The sequence below is a fragment of the Lepidothrix coronata genome, unplaced genomic scaffold, assembly GCF_001604755.1.
Source record: "Lepidothrix coronata isolate B3197 unplaced genomic scaffold, Lepidothrix_coronata-1.0 Scaffold37, whole genome shotgun sequence".
NCBI lineage: Eukaryota > Metazoa > Chordata > Aves > Passeriformes > Pipridae > Lepidothrix > Lepidothrix coronata.
In genome coordinates, this window is record NW_016690217.1 from 593,233 (window position 1) to 610,776 (window position 17,544).

Consider the following 17,544-nt stretch of genomic DNA (forward strand, 5'->3'; position numbering starts at 1 on the left):
TAAAAGGTTTCTTAAGCAAAAAATCCTCTTTATGTTGAAAGAATACATGGGCAGCGGAATTTTTTTCTCCATATAGTTGTTTACTTGCCTTTTGAACTTCTGTAAACTTTGTCCACATAGTCTTTAACGTATTTCCTTGTTTCCCTAGGAATCCTGGGTACAATGAGGATCAGTAGACTGGATTAGAGCTAGGAGTCCTCTTTCTCATTTAGCTATTGCTGCTTTTCCTAAAGCAAGTAATTTCCCTTTTCCTTGTTTCATTTTTTTCATAGCTAAAATGGATGTAAATACAATGTTCTTCATAATGTAGATTGATGATTAAAGGTGATGTGAAAGCATGGTAAATTCTAGTTATTACAGGGAGAGGTCTTTACAAGAGCTCATAGTAGCTGTCTGGGATCAAGGAAGAGAATCTGAAAGTAAGCAGAAACAGGAATAAATGTGAACTGCAAAGCAGCGAAAGCACCAGACAGGTGAATTTCTTCCTCAATATTAGGTTTGGATTCAAGACTGCTAAAATCTGACACCATGTATCTCCACTAAGTTGGGTGAAGTTGGGTGAAAGAGGGAGGTTTATTCACTGGATAATGGATTTTTGGCTAACTGCTGCAATCAGAACCTAGTTTTGAAAAGAAATATGTATTTCAATAAATTTTGATAGGCTTGGGGTTTTTAGACTATATAGTGGAAACAGAATTACTGTGATAATTGGTAAATTTTGTGGTTGAACTCCATCTGGCAGCTCAGCCCCAATCAGCCTCTTGCTCCCTCCTCTCAATGTGGGATGGGGGAGGGTGTTGGAAGGGTAGAAGTGAGAAAAAATGTGAGTTGAGATAAAGACAGTTCATTAGATAAAGCCACACACAGTCTGAGGTGTTCTAGTTTAATCCCATGCATGGCCACTGATGCCAGTTTACTCCCTGGTGGGGTGGGGTGAGAAGCAGCACTGTAAGTGCTGCATGCTGTAGCACCTGTTCAGCACAAATCCAAAACACAGCCCCATACCAGCCACTGCGAAGCAAATTAACTCTATCCCAGCCAAAATCAGCACAAAGCACATGTGTGCAAGCAAGGTATGCTTGATTTTAGGCCCAGAAGCAAAGAATGCTCAGTCAGCGCCGTTTTAAATTGCTGTAGAAAGGCTATAAGGAATGTTTTATAACTTCTCACTTCATTTAAACAGCTCTGTTATGAACCTTATCACACAGGAATCAGTAAAACTAAGCTTGGAAAATGCCTTAAATTATCTATTTGCTTTCAATATCTGTCACTGCATTTAGTGAAACAGGGGAAATAGAACTGAATTCTTCCAAGTAAAAATGTATCTGTTTTTTCATTAAATGATGAAAATCCAATCATACATTTGCATATCTCATAGCACATGCTTCCCATTTCAGCTGTATAGAGTAATTATTTGGGATATTTCTTTTCCTATCAGGCTTATTTTTGAATATAAGTCTAGTTCTGAAGCTTGTTAAAAAAAAGGTATCAAACTTCCATGTGCTTCAAGTTGCAACAGACATTTTATAACTGGAAAGTGACTCTTCCAGGAAGAGACTTGGAGTTGGAAGACTGTGTAGTACTTGAGCAGCTGGAGGGCTGAACCCATTGCAGAGTTTCATGGTAACACCTGAGGAATACACTGCATATTCGGTCTCAGGCGTATTGGTCAGAGATTTCATCCTGTTGGATCATTTGCCCTCTCAAACTCAGGCTGATGTCCACTGATATCAAAGTCATCTTCATTTCACTGACATAGTTACATTACTGTGGTAGCAATAATTACTGTCACTGGAGAATGCACTCCTGGCACAGGGTCACATTCTTTGTTACATGCAGAGCTGTATCTTGTGTTTGCTGTTTGCTGTCAGCAGAATCTCTCTGGCAGTATTTACCAAGGACTAAAGAAGCAAAAGATTAAAACCCCAGTTTCTGCTTTGCTGTTGTTGCTATAATTGGCTGGTATAAATCTGGTAAAGTCACAGAGAGTGGCAGAGCTCTGGAATGAAGAGCTGCTTTTTTTTTCTTCTTCATGATCATATTATTGAGACAGCATCACATTTCAATGTTTGGTAATGGGAATATCTACAGCACATATATGGGCTTCAGTCAGAGATAGGACAGTCCGGATACCTTGGACTACAACTTGGTCATCATTTTCCTTTAATTGTTTGCTGCTACTTTATTTTCTGAAAGTTGAACAGACAGTCACTGGCAGCTGACTGTCCCTGAAACTGATTGAAGTCATGCAGGCTGTCACCAAATTCTACCAGAGAAGCAAGCTGCATGGTCTTTATGCTGATAATTGTACTTGTGACTCTAGCTTTAAAAATCCAGATGTTCAACATCCTAGGAATTTCACCACCATCAGCTGGAGGTCTTGAAAAATTACTTACTTAGGACAGTGGTACCTCTGTCAAAAACTCCATGGTAATGAAATCTGTAGGCTTATGAAAATAAAATAATTTTCTAAAAATGAATAAATAAAATGAAAAAATAGAACAATTTTTTAATTTGGGGATAGGACCATTTTTTTATTTGGGGAGGTCTGATGAGAACACATCTGTGTAGCCCTGCCTCAGTTTCCCTTTATCTAACTTCCTCATTACACCCCATTTGGTTTCCTGCCTTATTGATTGTCTTTCCTGCTTAGTCTAACAATAGCATATTCTTTGTTTAAACAGATTCATGTATATATCTGTGTCTCAATGGGTGTATTATCTAAAGAAACACAGCTGATAATCAGATCAGCTCTCCCCCTGCTGGCCTTTCAAGTCAAATGGTAAGTTTTTCTAACTCCTGGTTTGTCTGTCTCCCAGCTTACCAGTGTCATTCACCCTTGTATTCAAGTTTTTCCCACTTACAAAACCATTTAAGATAAAACCAGTTATAATTTACATTACCACGATACAAGCATCAGTGGCAGGGAAGGCCAGCTGACCCAAAGCACAGTGCTAAAGGTGTACAGCATCTTCCTTTTGGAGGAGGCAGTGAGATGGAAGTGTATGGAATATCTCCCGACTGTGTGTCGGTGTGTGCATCCATGCGCGTGACAGTGTGCCTGTTTCTTGGGGACCTTCACACTAGTCAGAGAGGACCTCTCTGCATTTAGTAATCATGCCAAATTTTCTTAGGGACTTAGCCTGCTTTTCTTCTCTATCCTCCCCAAAGGCAGCAGGCATTTGAAGTGTGCTCCCCAAGGATATCGCAGGACTTGATTGACTGGTTTTACTGTTATTATCAAAATTCTCATTTCAAGCCACCCATGATATGATTTTCCCAGTGTTTAACATCAACTCATTCAGGTGTTGACAGTATTCAGAATCCTTCACACTGAAGAAATTCAGGTGCCCAGATAACAAAATTATTGAGGCTTCTTAATCATTCGGGCTAATGTCCCAGAAAACAAGGCACACATGTGAAAAACAAGTATATGAACATCCTTCCTTATACCCAACAATGACAGTGAAATTGTAACTCCTAAATTCTAGCTGTGTCAGTAATGTCATGTCAATATAAGGAATTGAAAAGTAGAGTGTATGAAAACTGTAGCTAAATAAACTGGTATTTATATATTTGTTACTCTTGAGATGAATTCATGCTATGACCTGGAGAAAATTGCATAGCTCATCATTTTTACTTCACTCTCAAGAGATGCAAAATGCTGTTTTGTATTTGTTTATGTGTTCACTTGTGAAAGAAGCAAGAAATATGTTCAACAATACCTTTGTGAGTCAAATTATAACATTTGTTTTGATAAGAGATTGGTGACTGTATACTGAGTGGTGATTGCTTACGTACCTTTTACGTTTTAATGGAACCAATGAACACTGGACTTCCCAGGCATTTAAATGACATGGGAAAAGTCCTTTAGTGCATGCAAGTGCATAAAATTACCTCCACTTTAATCACAGAGTCATTCACAACACCACACTTCTCTTTTCAGCATTTTGTTTGAAATGTCAAGATAGAGGATTTTCAATGTTAAGCTTTCCAGATTTCTCTTAGTTTACTTCCTTTTATTGGAGGCAGGGTGCAAAATCCTTCACCTTCCTTGAAAAACCAGGAGCTGTCAGATTTTCAGCATCCTCTGAGTTATGACAGCATCAAAGCAGCAATTGACAAATCCCTTGACATGTAAGGTCTAGTGATTTCCATCAAAGAGAGGTAGTAGCACTCAAACACAGCTCCAATCAGTTCATTCTTGGATGACTAGTTTTCATTTGTTTCTGGAGGACCTTGCTGATTTTTAGGTTTTTGTTATTAAAGTATATGTGTGCATTTTGGACAGTATCATCACATTGATTAGAAAAAACAGACTAAAGTACCAAGATGCACCCATTGCAGCTTGTAAAATCTGCAAGCAAAAACTCAGTTATTCACTGAACTTGTTCACTTGGGTTGTTATGCTCCCCTGTTTTCTTTACAGGTGGGATTAAGGGGAATAAGAGAGGCAAAAAAGACTGTAAGTGGTTAAAAAATGGCACACTAGTGATGTTCAGGAGCCTTCCTGAGCAACACCTGGCATGCTTTGGCTGCCCTGCAAGCATTGCATGGAAGGGAATGATGGGCTGCAGAGAAGAGGGAGAATTTTGCTGTGGTGCCTGATGAACCCCTGCAAAAAGCTGAGCAGCCCCAAGAATACAATGTACCCTGTGGCCACAAGTCACTGCTTCTCTTGTGATAAGAGATATCTGCAGTATGGACAACATAGAGGTCGACAAACTGGAGGGGCTGAGGGGAGGTCACCCGGACAGCAGGACTGGATCCTGCTCACTGCGAGAAGGGACCAAATCCTTTCTGGGGGTAGCTGTCTTTGGTTTCCTACTTTTTTTGGGAGGTGGGGTTTTTTGTTTGTTTTGGTTTGGGGTTGTTGTGGGGTTTTCAGTTTGTTTGTTTCTTTCATGCTTCCTTTTTTTTTTTTGAAAGGTCATGAATGGCACACCTCTCCCAAAAAATGCAGCCCTCCCACCCACATTTGGAAAGGCTTTGGAGAGACCAGAAGACAGTATGGGCTGATGGCATTGCAGTTTCTACAGATGTGCAACCTTGGGTCAAGAAGCAGTTCAACGCAATGCAACTGTCACCTTACTTTCTCTCTGAGCTACTGCTGACAGGATTCAGCCCAGAAGATGACACTTCCCTACCCAAGGCTTTCTGGTACTGTAACTGTGGGGCTTTAGGAGAAGGTGAGGGCACAGGGTATATGCAAAGAGGTGATATTTGAGCACAGGCCTCTTGTCCACATCTGCGTCTTCCCAACTTTGTGCTCCTTGTCTCTTCTCCTCTGCTGATATTTCTCCATTTCTTATCTCACTCCGGCTTGGTCCTGAAGTAGAGATGTACAAAATATTGGAAGTATCCTGCCACCTCATAGTAAGCATTTTGGTAGAAAAATTGTCCATGTGGTATTTCACAAACTGCCCACTGTCGGTAGGAAGTGGAGAGGGGAGGTGCCTGTCCTCTCCTCCCTGGGACACACTGATAGGACACATGGAAGTAGCTCAGAGCAATCAGAGGAGGCTCAGACTTGACACGAGGAGGCATTTCTTTTTCAAGTGTGTGGTCAAACACAGGAACAGGCTTCCTTAAGAGGTGTTCCCCAAGCCCATTAGTGTTCCAGAGTCATTTGGACTATGTCCCCAGTAACAGGCTTTAATTTTGGTCAGCCCTGAAGGCGTCAGGCAGTTGGACTAAATGGTCACTGTAGGTCCCTTCCAAATGAAATATTCTATTCTAATTTTCTATTCCAATTGAGCAACAGACTCTTTGCATGGAGGTATTCAGGACATTTTTCTTCCCCAGACACCACATGTAGAAATCAAAGTTGAGCGTTTGTGTTTCACTTGGATGTGTCTCTTTCTCCAGAAGAAAGTCAGATTGACTATGGAGAGGGTAAGTGTGCCAAATAGCACAGCTTGTCTGCTGTGATGGTAAGCAGAAATCAACCATACAATGACAAATTTGTTCTCATGTCACTTCCCTGTGTTTTTACTTCCTCCTTTTACACTGAATGCTATGGGACCACAAGTGTCCTCGTAGGATCTCTGTGGGCATGAAAGATAAGATGATGGTGTCCTGAACTCAAGGGAATATGGTTGCTGACTACTGTAAAAAGTGTTCTAAATTCTTGAGGGAAATGAAGATTAAACAATTCAGACCTTCGCTTGCCTAAGGTGAGTAAATTTAATGAAAGTGAGACCAACATATTTTTTCCCATTATTGCCAAAACATCTGGTAGCTCAATTGTAGAAGATCCCAAAGGACATGCCGGAAAGAAAAATCCAATTTCCAATTATCCTGTTGGAGCTAAAATGCTGCCATTATGAGCAGGCCTGTTCTACATCTGAGACACTGAACCCTTGTGAGAGATGCCGACAGATAAACACTGGCACAGCTCTTGGGGGCTTTCAAATGGAAAAAGGGAAAAGATGGGTGCAGAATGGCCGTACCAAACAGACCAAAATCAAATCTACACCCCAGTGCAGCCAGAGGACACAGATATCTGGCTAATGATGTGGCCAACTGCTGGGCAATGCTGGGGGGGGTGATGTAGCTTTAGTGCCATCCTCCTGTTTCCAAGATGCAGACTCCTCCGCCCGTAACTCTGCTGCACTTTGACCAGAGAGCAGAAATTGATCTTTCTTGGAATAGCATGTTCCTGAAGGTCACTGGTGTTAAATGTGGGTTTGGTGATCAATTCAGGTCATTGAACATGATGTTCTAAATGTGCTCATGACCTGTAATCTTCCACCACAGCCCATGTCCAGATCAGAGTGCAGTGAGTGAGGCACTACAGCAGGTGCCATTATTCTGCCCCGTCCAGGTACATGTGTTGGAGCCAAATCCTTTTGTTGGTTGCTCCCCCAGGAAGGAGGCCACAGCCTCCTACCAGCCACGCATGAGTCCAGCTGCATGAACCTTATGAAGTTTAACAAGGGCAAGTACCAGATTCCGCACCTGGGATTGGGCAACCCTGATTGTGTGTACAGACTGGGGAAAGAGAGGCTGGAGAGAAGTGCTGCAGAAAGGGACCTGGGGGGTCCTGGTCAACAGCAAGTTGAATATGAGTCAGCAGTGCCCTGGCAGCCAGGAGGGTCAATTGTGATCCTGAGGGACATCAGGCCCAGCATCACCAGCCGGGCAAAAGAGGTGATTATCCTGCTCTGCTCTGACCTAGGGCAGCCTCATTTTGAATATTCTGGCAGTTTTGGGCACCACAATATAAGAAAGATATTGAGCCATTAGAGAGTGTCCAAAGGAGGGCAACGAGGACGGTGAAGAGCCTTGAGGGGAAGCTGTATGAGGAGTGGCTGAGGGCACTTGATGTGTTCAGCTGGAGAGGAGAAGACTGAGAGGAGATCTCAGTGCAGTTACAACTTTCTCATGGGGGGAAGAGGAGGGGTAGGCACTGATCTCTTCACTCTCATGACCAGTGACAGGACCTGAGGAAACAACACAAAGCTGAGTCAGAAGAGATTTAGGTTGGATATCAGGGAAAGGTTTTTCAGCCAGATGGAGGTTGAGCACTGGACAGGCTCCCCAAAGAAGTGGTCACAGTACTAAGCCTATCTTGAGTCCAAGAAGAGTTTGAACAACACTCTCAGGCACATGGTGGGATTCTTGGGGTGCAGGGCTAAAAGCTGGACTCGAAGATCCTCATAGGTGCCCAACTCAGCATATTCTATGATTCTATGCATAGCTGAGAAGCCTTCATGTGGTGGGGTGTTCCTTTTGGTGTAAGATGTATGAAAAAACACTACAGAATTTTCCTTTGAGGACCCTATGTGTCGCGGTCCAAAGGGAGGAGGGGACAGGATACGAGGAAGGGTGCAAGCAGAATCCTTTATTCAGGCGTGTGCCCGATTCTTAACCGTCCTGCCAGAGAAAAGGGGGCAGAACATAGGGTGGGCTATCAGACAGACAAACAGGGGAGCAAATCAGAATAGGGTACAGGCAAAAGGGGGAGGAGGAAGCCTGGGCATGTGCAGTTGTGCACTGTGTAGAAACCACATAATAACAGTAAAGTCCATATGAAAGTCCTGCCAATTGCTGTATGCTTTTCTCCATGCCTGGAACTGTTCCCATCATGAATCTTGCTTCTCTACACCTATGGACTCATTATAGATATTCTGCATAATCCAGGTTGTAATGTGTGTGCAAAACTTTTTTTGCAGCATTGGGTTGCCTTCTGAGTGTTTAGCAGTGCCACGTTGGTTTTATATCAGCAAAGAATATTATGTAAACCTGCTTCTGCTAGGGAAAGAAAGGAGATGAGAAAGGGGAAAACTTGGCTGGTGGAAACATGATCAGTGTTCAAGTAGATGATAATTTGCTCTTCCACTGCTCCTGAGCCAGTTCTGATTCCAAAGCCATCTAAGTGCATTAGTGCAGCCAAGGGAACAAAAAGTTGCTATTTATGCTCCTCACTGCAGGCATGGCACTGACAGTTTTGCCTGAAAGGTGGCTGACATTCAGTGAGCAACTTGAGTGTGTTCACACAGATCTAGCAAGGCAGATCTAGGAAGGACTCCTGGCTCATCTTTTTCACAGAGGCTGCCACAAATAACTCCACACCAACTTTGGAAGTAATGGTGCACGTTGCAGACTCATGTAAAGAGTAGAAAACTGATTTTACAGCCAGGGCATGAGCAGTGAGGGATGTGAAGTCACAATCCACCCCTCGGTGATGTCACCCTCCACCAGCAGGTGATGCCCTCACAGGCACACAGCGTCATGAGAAAAAAAAAAATACCATTTCTCGTTTTCAACTTCTAGATTTCCATGCTGCTCTGGAGCCCTCAGTCACATGCATCATGTGTCCATGGCCATGTATCAACATCCCTCATCCAAGCTTCCAAACCATTCCAGAAATCACACAAGATGCATACTCAGTAGAAAATGTTTTCTTCATTTTTCCTCCATGTCAACAGCGTTAAGAATTCCTGAAGAACTTCTTCTATACTGGTAGCTGCAGTGTATTTCTAATATCTACATAAAGAAAGTTTATTCAGTTGAACGATAGGTATTGTGTATCTATTTTTATACATGGTCTTTCAGACTTTATTTTCTGCTTCTGAATCTTCTTTCTTATTTATTATCACTTTGTGTCAGAATAGTTCTTCTCACATCTACAAAATAATATTAAGAAATAGCATCTCTTCCTTGTTGACCCTGCTCTGCTTTCTGGCCTGGAGTCACATACTGTTTATTTGGTAAAGAGGGCCTTAGTTTTTTGTTATTTGAAAAAGTCCTTTGGGAAATAGCTTGCCTGGAGAGAGTGGCTTTAGGAGCAACAATCTGGATTAAGATTTTACTATCACATTTTTAAACACTATCACTTAGGACAAAAATCTGTTAGAGTGATGTATCTTGTACAATTTTTTTTATGTAGCTGATAATACTATCAAAAAAAGGAAATAGGAGAAAGGTGTAGAGCAAGCAAGAAGGGGGGAAAAGACAGCACCTTAATAATCAAATACTTCTTTATTTTTTTAATATCATGGCAGTAGTTGTTCCAATTTTCAACACTGGGAATGATGGGGAGTCATATCTCCTTTCTTAGCAGATCGTACTTCCCAGAGTATGGACAGAGAATAGAAAAAAAGTTGAAACATAAAGGATGGGAATAGAACAAAGCAACACTGAAGGTAGAGTCCATACCTTAACAGAGACTTTGTAGAAAGCTTTAGGGTAGCCAAGACAGAGTAGTCACTGCTATCTGCTTATCTACCAGACCAGCCATGTAATTGTACAAGGTTATCAGGTTGGTTAAGCAGGGTTTCTCCTTGGTGAATCCATACTGAATGTTCCTGAGAGCTTTCTTGTCCTTTGCACACCTGGAAACTCCAGAACTCATCACCTCCCCAGGGAACAAGGCAGATAAGTACTGGGAGACAGCACAGGGCCTGTGGAAGATTGGCACAGTGCTCAAGTAGAGGCTTTCCAAGGCCACACAACACTACCACCTTGAGTCAGCATTTCCATAGCACAAAAAAAATCCAGTAGTTAAAAGCAGTGTATTTTTATTACCTTTTTAGAGATGAACAGTTTTTTATTTCTTGCTAATGATCCTGATTTCTCTCTCTCCTCGCTTCTGGGAAATCACTTGTATTAAAGCAGGGCTGTAGTCTTTCTGACAGCTCTAGAATCTGTCATGTGCGTTCATTTTATGGAGTAAGTTTACTGAGCTAAATGCAGTAAAATATCAAGTACCTCACCACACTCCCCACCCACCCATTTTCTGCCAGTGCATCTTATGGAGAGCAAAGGCTTCATAGGGGTCACTAACTTTCAAAAACATTTCAAACATTTTATAGGTTGCAATAGAACTGGTAAAGACATAGTCCCCAAATTTGAATTGTTTGCCTCACTGGTATTCTAGGAGTGATCAGAAACTGTGCAAGCAGGCACAGGCCAGAGAGTCACCGACTACTGATCTTCGTAACAAAGAAACCGTCAGTCTAGTTCCTTCTGGGCTTTCCAAAAGAAATACATGTGGGGGAGGACAGGAAATAAAGGTGTGGTCCCTTTACCTGGGGAAGGGGAAACCAGGATTAAAATCTCACAGTCCTGTGCCTCACATTGCTGGATGAAGCACATCAACCTGTTACAACCTGACTGCAGGCACTGCCATGTCTGTGAGGCCAAAAGTTCCCAAGACTTGTGCAGGTCCTTTAGCTGTAAAATTGATTTTCTCCTCTATCACATGAGTCTGCAGTGTGATTTCCAAAGTTGCTGTAGAGTTATTTGTGGCAGTCCCTGTGAACAAGATGAGCCAGGAGTCCTTCCTAGCACTGACTTCCAGCCAGGTCCACATGAACAGACTCAAGTCCCTAAGAATGTTCCCTCTGGCTGCACTAATGCACTTAGGTGGGTTTGGAATCAGAACTGGCTCAGGAGGGGTAGAAAAGCAAATTAGCATCCACTTGCAAACTGACTGTTTTCACTGGCCAAGTGAAAACAGTTTCTGCCCTTCACAGAAACAGGTTTGCACAACATTCTTTGCTAACATGAAACCAACGTGGCACTGCTAAACACTCAGAAAACAGCCAGGGCCAAATCACTACACTGTCAAAGCTATGAATGACGCTTCTTGTAACATGCAGAGATAAAATAACGCATAACTGTGCTACAGTGCAAACCTGGACTCCTGCAGAACTTAGGAGGAGGCAGTGAGAGAAAGAGTTCCAGGATGACTGCTTGGATTTACGTGCCTTACTCCACCTGAGGCCCATCTCAGGCTGCTGTACCCTCACTGTTCTTGTCAGAAGGTGAAATCACCCACCTTTTCCTGAGCAGTTTAGCACCAATGAACCTTAAGGAGACAAATAGCCAAAAGATTTGGAACTCTAGCACTACAAATAAAAAGAACAGCAGCAGTCCATGTTGAAATTTCACTGTGGAAAAAATCAACAGAATTGAAAAAGAGAAAATAGGACCCTCGTTAACTTCATTTACCAGCTCCACCTCGTGGTCAGTTGAGTATTTTTGCAGGGCCATCCTGACCAGACTTTGGGAGTGCTGGGTGGGCCGAATAAAGCTTGGGTTGCCCCGGAGAACCTTTGCATGTCCTTATCTTTGAGCAAGGAACACAGCACACAAAGCACAGGCAATCAAGTTCAGGTTGTGCATAAATTCCACCTTACACAGTGGCGTGAAACTCCAGGCACAGCCTAGGAAGGGATCACCACACCTGTGAAGGGCTAGTCAAACACTTAGAACGAGCCAAGCGTAAAGGACACCTGACTCACATATACTCCAGGTAAGTGTGCATTTGGGATCGTGCTTAACTTCTAGAAATAAAATGCAAGAATGGTGCTCCACTCTCTCAGCCTGCAAACTAATGTTCTTTGTCGTGTTGTGTCAGTTTAATAGATTGCATCCAAGTCTTACACAGTGGAAAAGAAAGGAATAGAGTTAAAATCAGTTCTTCCTGGTTGTGGTTCATGAGGAGATCTTAAGAGGTCTGCAGCCCAAAAAATCAGGGATGATGTGATGAAAACTAAGTAGTTCTGATCAGAAGGAAATTTCTTGTTATAAGAGATAAAGTCAAGTACTCAGGCTACCTCTGAGTATTTCTTTTCTTGATGATATATGTCCACAAGGTTCATACATACATCACACCATTTCTGCTTGTCAGCAACAGAAAAGAGGAAGAAAATCTCACACAAACAATTTAAGTTTTCCCAGAAAATATAAAAATGGATTTCAAATTTTAGCAAATAATTATTAGTAGGTTCAGCTGCCAAACAAGTAACACTTATTACTCTAAAATTTTCCTCATTACTGCTGTAACTGAGTAAAAAAATTACTGTAAAGGATTTTACTTTTCTTTTTGAACAATTTTCAAATTAAGGAAACAAACCAAACACTCCAGTCAGTTACAGTGACAGCTGAGAGTCCGATTTGTTTAGAACTGTACGTCTATGAATTGCGTGACATATATTCTGTGATTTTAAAGCAGAGAAAAATAAGTCTACTGATTAATGCAGAGCTACAAATGAACTAGCAGATCTAAATTCTTCAAGGCAGTGAGTTTCATCAGCAGACAGAGGATAACACAGAATTGTCTAAACTACTAATCTCAAGTACAATTATTCCAGGAATATTTGCCCTATCAAAATGGACAGGATCAAGAAACCTTACACAGATGAGATTGTTTAGTGTGTCAGCAATGGCATTCCCTGAACTAGAAATCTTAAGAGTGAATTATGGAATTGAATATGATTTACCTTTCATAGAGTTCCAAAAGTTTTTGGTAAACATCTGTGTGAGGTGATAGATAAGGCTCCTGATGGTTCCCCAGAAATTGGTAAAAGGATTAAAACAAAGAATGAGTGATATGGAGATAACACTGGTTTCTCCGTCCCCCTCCCCCCCAAACAACCTGGCTTCCAGGAACGCGGGAAGTGGATCCTTAGGCCTATTTCATCTGTCTATCATCCCAAAATTAGTTTATTGGCTACAGCCACTCAAAAACTGCCTAAAGAAAAAGGTATAAAAAGAGACTTGACATAAGCAAAAATAGAGGAGAAGTTCCATCAACACTGTGGAGGTAACTGATGGGCTTCCTTTCCTCCCTCCACCTTCTTGGGATGCCTTGGGGTGAACCATCGCTTTATACACATACCCTAATTTTACTTTTGCTCCACAGCACTTTAAAATCTTTACTTATTCTTTGTTAGTTCTTCTGCTTTAGAGTTTTTGCTTAGGTTTTGCAGTATTAATATTCTTTGTAAGCTGCTTTTTGCTTTAGCATGTGTGCCTATGCTTTGTATTATTATTATTATTACCACATAGTTTGTGTGCTTTTTTTGCAGTTAGACCCTATTCCAGACACAGCAAACCCCAAATTGCACAAATTGTCACAAATTTGTATTAATAAACGTGTTATTTCATGAACTGTTAGAGTAAGTCTGTTTTTAGGTGCTGACAGTTTTATCGATGGCAAAATAACTCATAGGAAAAACCTGCTGAGGGGTTTTTCTACCACTGTTTGGTGTAGTCCTTATATAAAAAGGTATCAGATGTCCCGTCTGTCTCAGTGAATTTGTTAAGCAAAGGGTCTCATTAGGTGAGATGCTAACAGACTGTTTTGGACATTAGAAGGCTTTGATCTTCTAGGGGGTGCTGATAGCCAGAAAAAATAAATTAATACAAGTTGGACAGAAAATTCATCTTTTCTATCTGTTTTCACATTACAATCTGCTAAGTCTCCATTGACATCTCTTTGGTTGGATTTCTCATATGAATTTGATAATCTCTTAAAAAAAAAAGTAAGATTTGGTGTGAACAGTTATGTGTTATGAGAACAAGTTCTGCCTAAAAATATTACTCTATTTCCTTCAATGAGGTCATGTTAATGTAACAATCAGTGAGCAGAATCTATTAGATAATTCTGCACAGCCTTCTGAATCCTCTTAAGTGAAAAGCTTTTGTTGCTTCCTGAGCTAATTACCAACAATTTGAAACTTTTATGTATTACATAATCTGCCTGCATAACAGACAATATACAAAGCACATTAAGTCATGCCATGAAAGACCCAGAGTCAAGTAACATATTGTCCTGTATAGTAACAGAAAGCCTGAATCTAACTGCAAAAATGAGAAAATTTCAGTATGCCTTGAAATCAGGCATCAACAATTGTAATTTTAAAAAGTACTTACACTGAAAATACAAGAATCTGAGAAAAATAGCGATTGTTGCTGTCAGAGACACACTTAATATGCAACCTTATCCTTCATAAATCCCCAAATAACACAACAGTATGTGGTAACTATATACTGTAATAGGCTGACATGCACACCCCACCCAGCACATGGCTATTTTAAATGTACTACTGCTTTTGAGTAACAACAACAAATTTCAGTAACAATCCACATGATGTTGGAAGCTGGAAATATAAGTTACTAGATAAAACAAGGTCAACTAGATAAATTAGAAAAACAAGAGAAGAACTGTCAAGTGTTTCTTCAGCTGCAATCATGGAAATTTCTAAGCATGGAAGAATTGCCTGTATTTCTTTCAATTCATGTTCTCTCTTGCATGCTTCACTGCTACTTAGTCTACACAAGAAATACAAACTTAAATACTTTGAAACTGAAGTTCACTATGGCATTGGACACACAAGTAATACAAGCTCCAGCTTCTCTGAAGGTTCCTTATAACTTCAGGCCTCCAGAAAACACAACCCAAGTCTCAGCTTTGCTTTGTTCCTGTGTTCAACTCCATAGTCACACATTTCAGGGAAAGAAAAAGTGGATCTTTACCATAACTGACAGTAACTGGTTTGGTTCAAGTTCAGTAGCCTTCTTATATTCCTCTTTGGCCTGATCAGCTTTGGCTGCTCTAAACCAGCAGCTGCCAGGCCAATTAATACCCAAGCACCATAGTTTTTTTTCTCTTGCTTCAAGACTGCCTAGAAACACACAGTTTTAAGTGAAATGATGAATGAAAAACATCTTATAGACCCATGGCTTGAATTTTATCATCACAGTTCAGTGAACTATTCTATTATATAATACTAGAAGTTAAATAATTTTTAGGAGAAGGGTAAGATTAATAACTTCAGCTTTTCCTTCCAGACAATGCTTCATATCTGAATTTTTCTGTCAGTAGCCATACCTGGAGCTCAGCAATCAAAGCACTTCTGTGAGGTCTGGATTAGAAATGGATTTTTATCACTAGCATTCTACACTTTATATTCTTATCACCACATATAAGCAAATGCAAAAGGAAGGGTAATAAAAGTTCACTTGTGGTCAACTAACACAAATGATCAATGAATTTAAATCTGAAGATCAATCTCAACCATTATATCAATAATGTACTCCACACTCCGCATTACTATACAGCTGTAGGGGTATGGGAACAGCAAACAAAAAGTGCAAAAAATATTACTTTCCAAGTAAAAAGTTATTACCTTGCAGTGCTGTAAGGCTTCCTTATATTCTTTATTTCTTATGGCATCTCTAGCATTCTTTAATTTTGTCCTCACCTCCTTACTTAACATTTTGGCTACTAAGTGAAAAGGACATATAATCGGTTCTTATAAAAAGACATAGTGAACTCAAAATGTTGTTTATATCCTATTGTAATTGCACAGAGAGTATTTTAAACACCAAAACACAGCATAAAATCCCAAAATATAAACACACAAAAAAACGCTGGGAAAAAATAATTTGGTTTAAAAGTTACTTAAGCTTAGCTCCAAGGCAGGATTTAGTCAATATTCCAAGCAGTTGATAAAAAGTAGCTATTCCAGAATGAAAGCTTTTAAGGTTTAAGACAAATTTAAATAGGAGGAGATATGTTACAGGACAAGCACCTCAGTCACACTCCTAGGAATGAGCATGTAGCCTTTTTTAGGAATTACAAAACAGTGAACAGTGCTCAAGAGGCATTTTGCACTGGATATATGCTCGATTCCTAAGGATCAGGGTTTTTCTTCCGTGGTCTCTCCAGCAGCACCATGATGAGCCTGTTGCTGCTCCTCTTCCTTCACATTCACTAAGAGCAGACCTCCCTCGCAACTACACCAGGAAGCAAAAAAGCATTTAAGGACACACCAAAGAGGCATTCACGCTTTTGAGCTCCGGGCAATGTTTTGGTGTACATAGTAAATATTTTGCCTCAAATGAACTTTAGGAACACCACAGTCAAAACTGCCTAAATGGAATGAGGCTGAGAAACCACAGTGGTGGTGTTGTAGGAAAAATCCTTGCTTTTAATTTAAGAAAACAGCAAAAAATACCTGCAGGACAAGGAAAATTGCAGCAAGAAATTCCTTATTACAGCGCTGGGTGCAATCCTAAGTCACATGGGCCTGGAAAGCACACCCACTGTTTGAAAAATGCGCCTTTTTGTACCCTCTTGGTCACATAAGCTGTTACACATTCAGTAGGTGTCAGGTATTTTACCTTAAAAGGTAATTTCTCAGACTCAGGAGGGAGTGTTACCCTCCCTCCTGATTGATTGGTGACGTACCAATGTACAGAGGGGTCTCTCTGCACACAAAGGCTGTCCACGTGGCTGAGAGTACATTTTTATTTTTATTCTTTCCCTATTCCAGGACGCAAAGTTTCCCTGGTGTCAGGCCCAGACAGGGCCTTCCACCTTACAGCTTTCACAATACGCCTAAAAAAACCCCGTGGAATTAAATTAAAGAAAAGAAAATCCCACCACCTTCTGTTTTCCACTAAATTCTTTTTGCTTATAATAAAACCAGATTATTTATTTCTCATAGTGTCAGTGCTGAAAGAGACGGGAAAAGCGACCAACTGAAGAACAAAGAAACTTTTCAGCAGCTGAAAAGCAAAAGATAAAGAGTAGCTGAAGTGCCTGGTGATAAACTGGCAAGATACATTAGTAGATAACTACTAATGAAAGGACAAAGGACAAAGGATGAGAGTGACTTGCCAAGATCCCCTCAGATCCTGAAGAAAATAGACAGAAATCGCTCCAACTTACATTGATCAGAAATTTCTGGAGACAAATTCGCGTCCCCAGAGGGCACAGACACCTCGGCCACCACCAGCGCACCCCGATGTGGCACTGCCTGAGCGCCACTGTCACCCATGCAACAAGAGACTTCGCATCGGCACCTGCCCTGGCATGGCGGGACATGTAGTTCCCGCTGCTCCAGGACACACTTGGAGCTGCAGTCCGGAGAGATGCTGCTTCTCATGGATGCCCCTGGCTCCTGGATGAGAGCTGGTGGGGAGACCACATCCCGGCAGGAAGAGCGGGATCGCAGTGGTGGCTGCCAAGTATGCGGCAACGAGGGCTTCCTGGGGCATGCTTGTGTTCCAAACCAAACTCGGCTTTGTTCCCAGGAATGTGCTCCACACTGGCATCAGGCACATGACGGTCGTCAGGTAGCTCTGCACAGGTTGGTCCGGCGGTCAGGTGTGCTACCCGCGGGGGACGCAGCAGCAGGACACTGTGGGACAGGGCTGCTGGGACAAAGCTGGCATGTGAAATGGATGCTCTTCTGTCGGCTTGAAAAGCAGAATCATAGAATCATAGAATCATAGAATCAT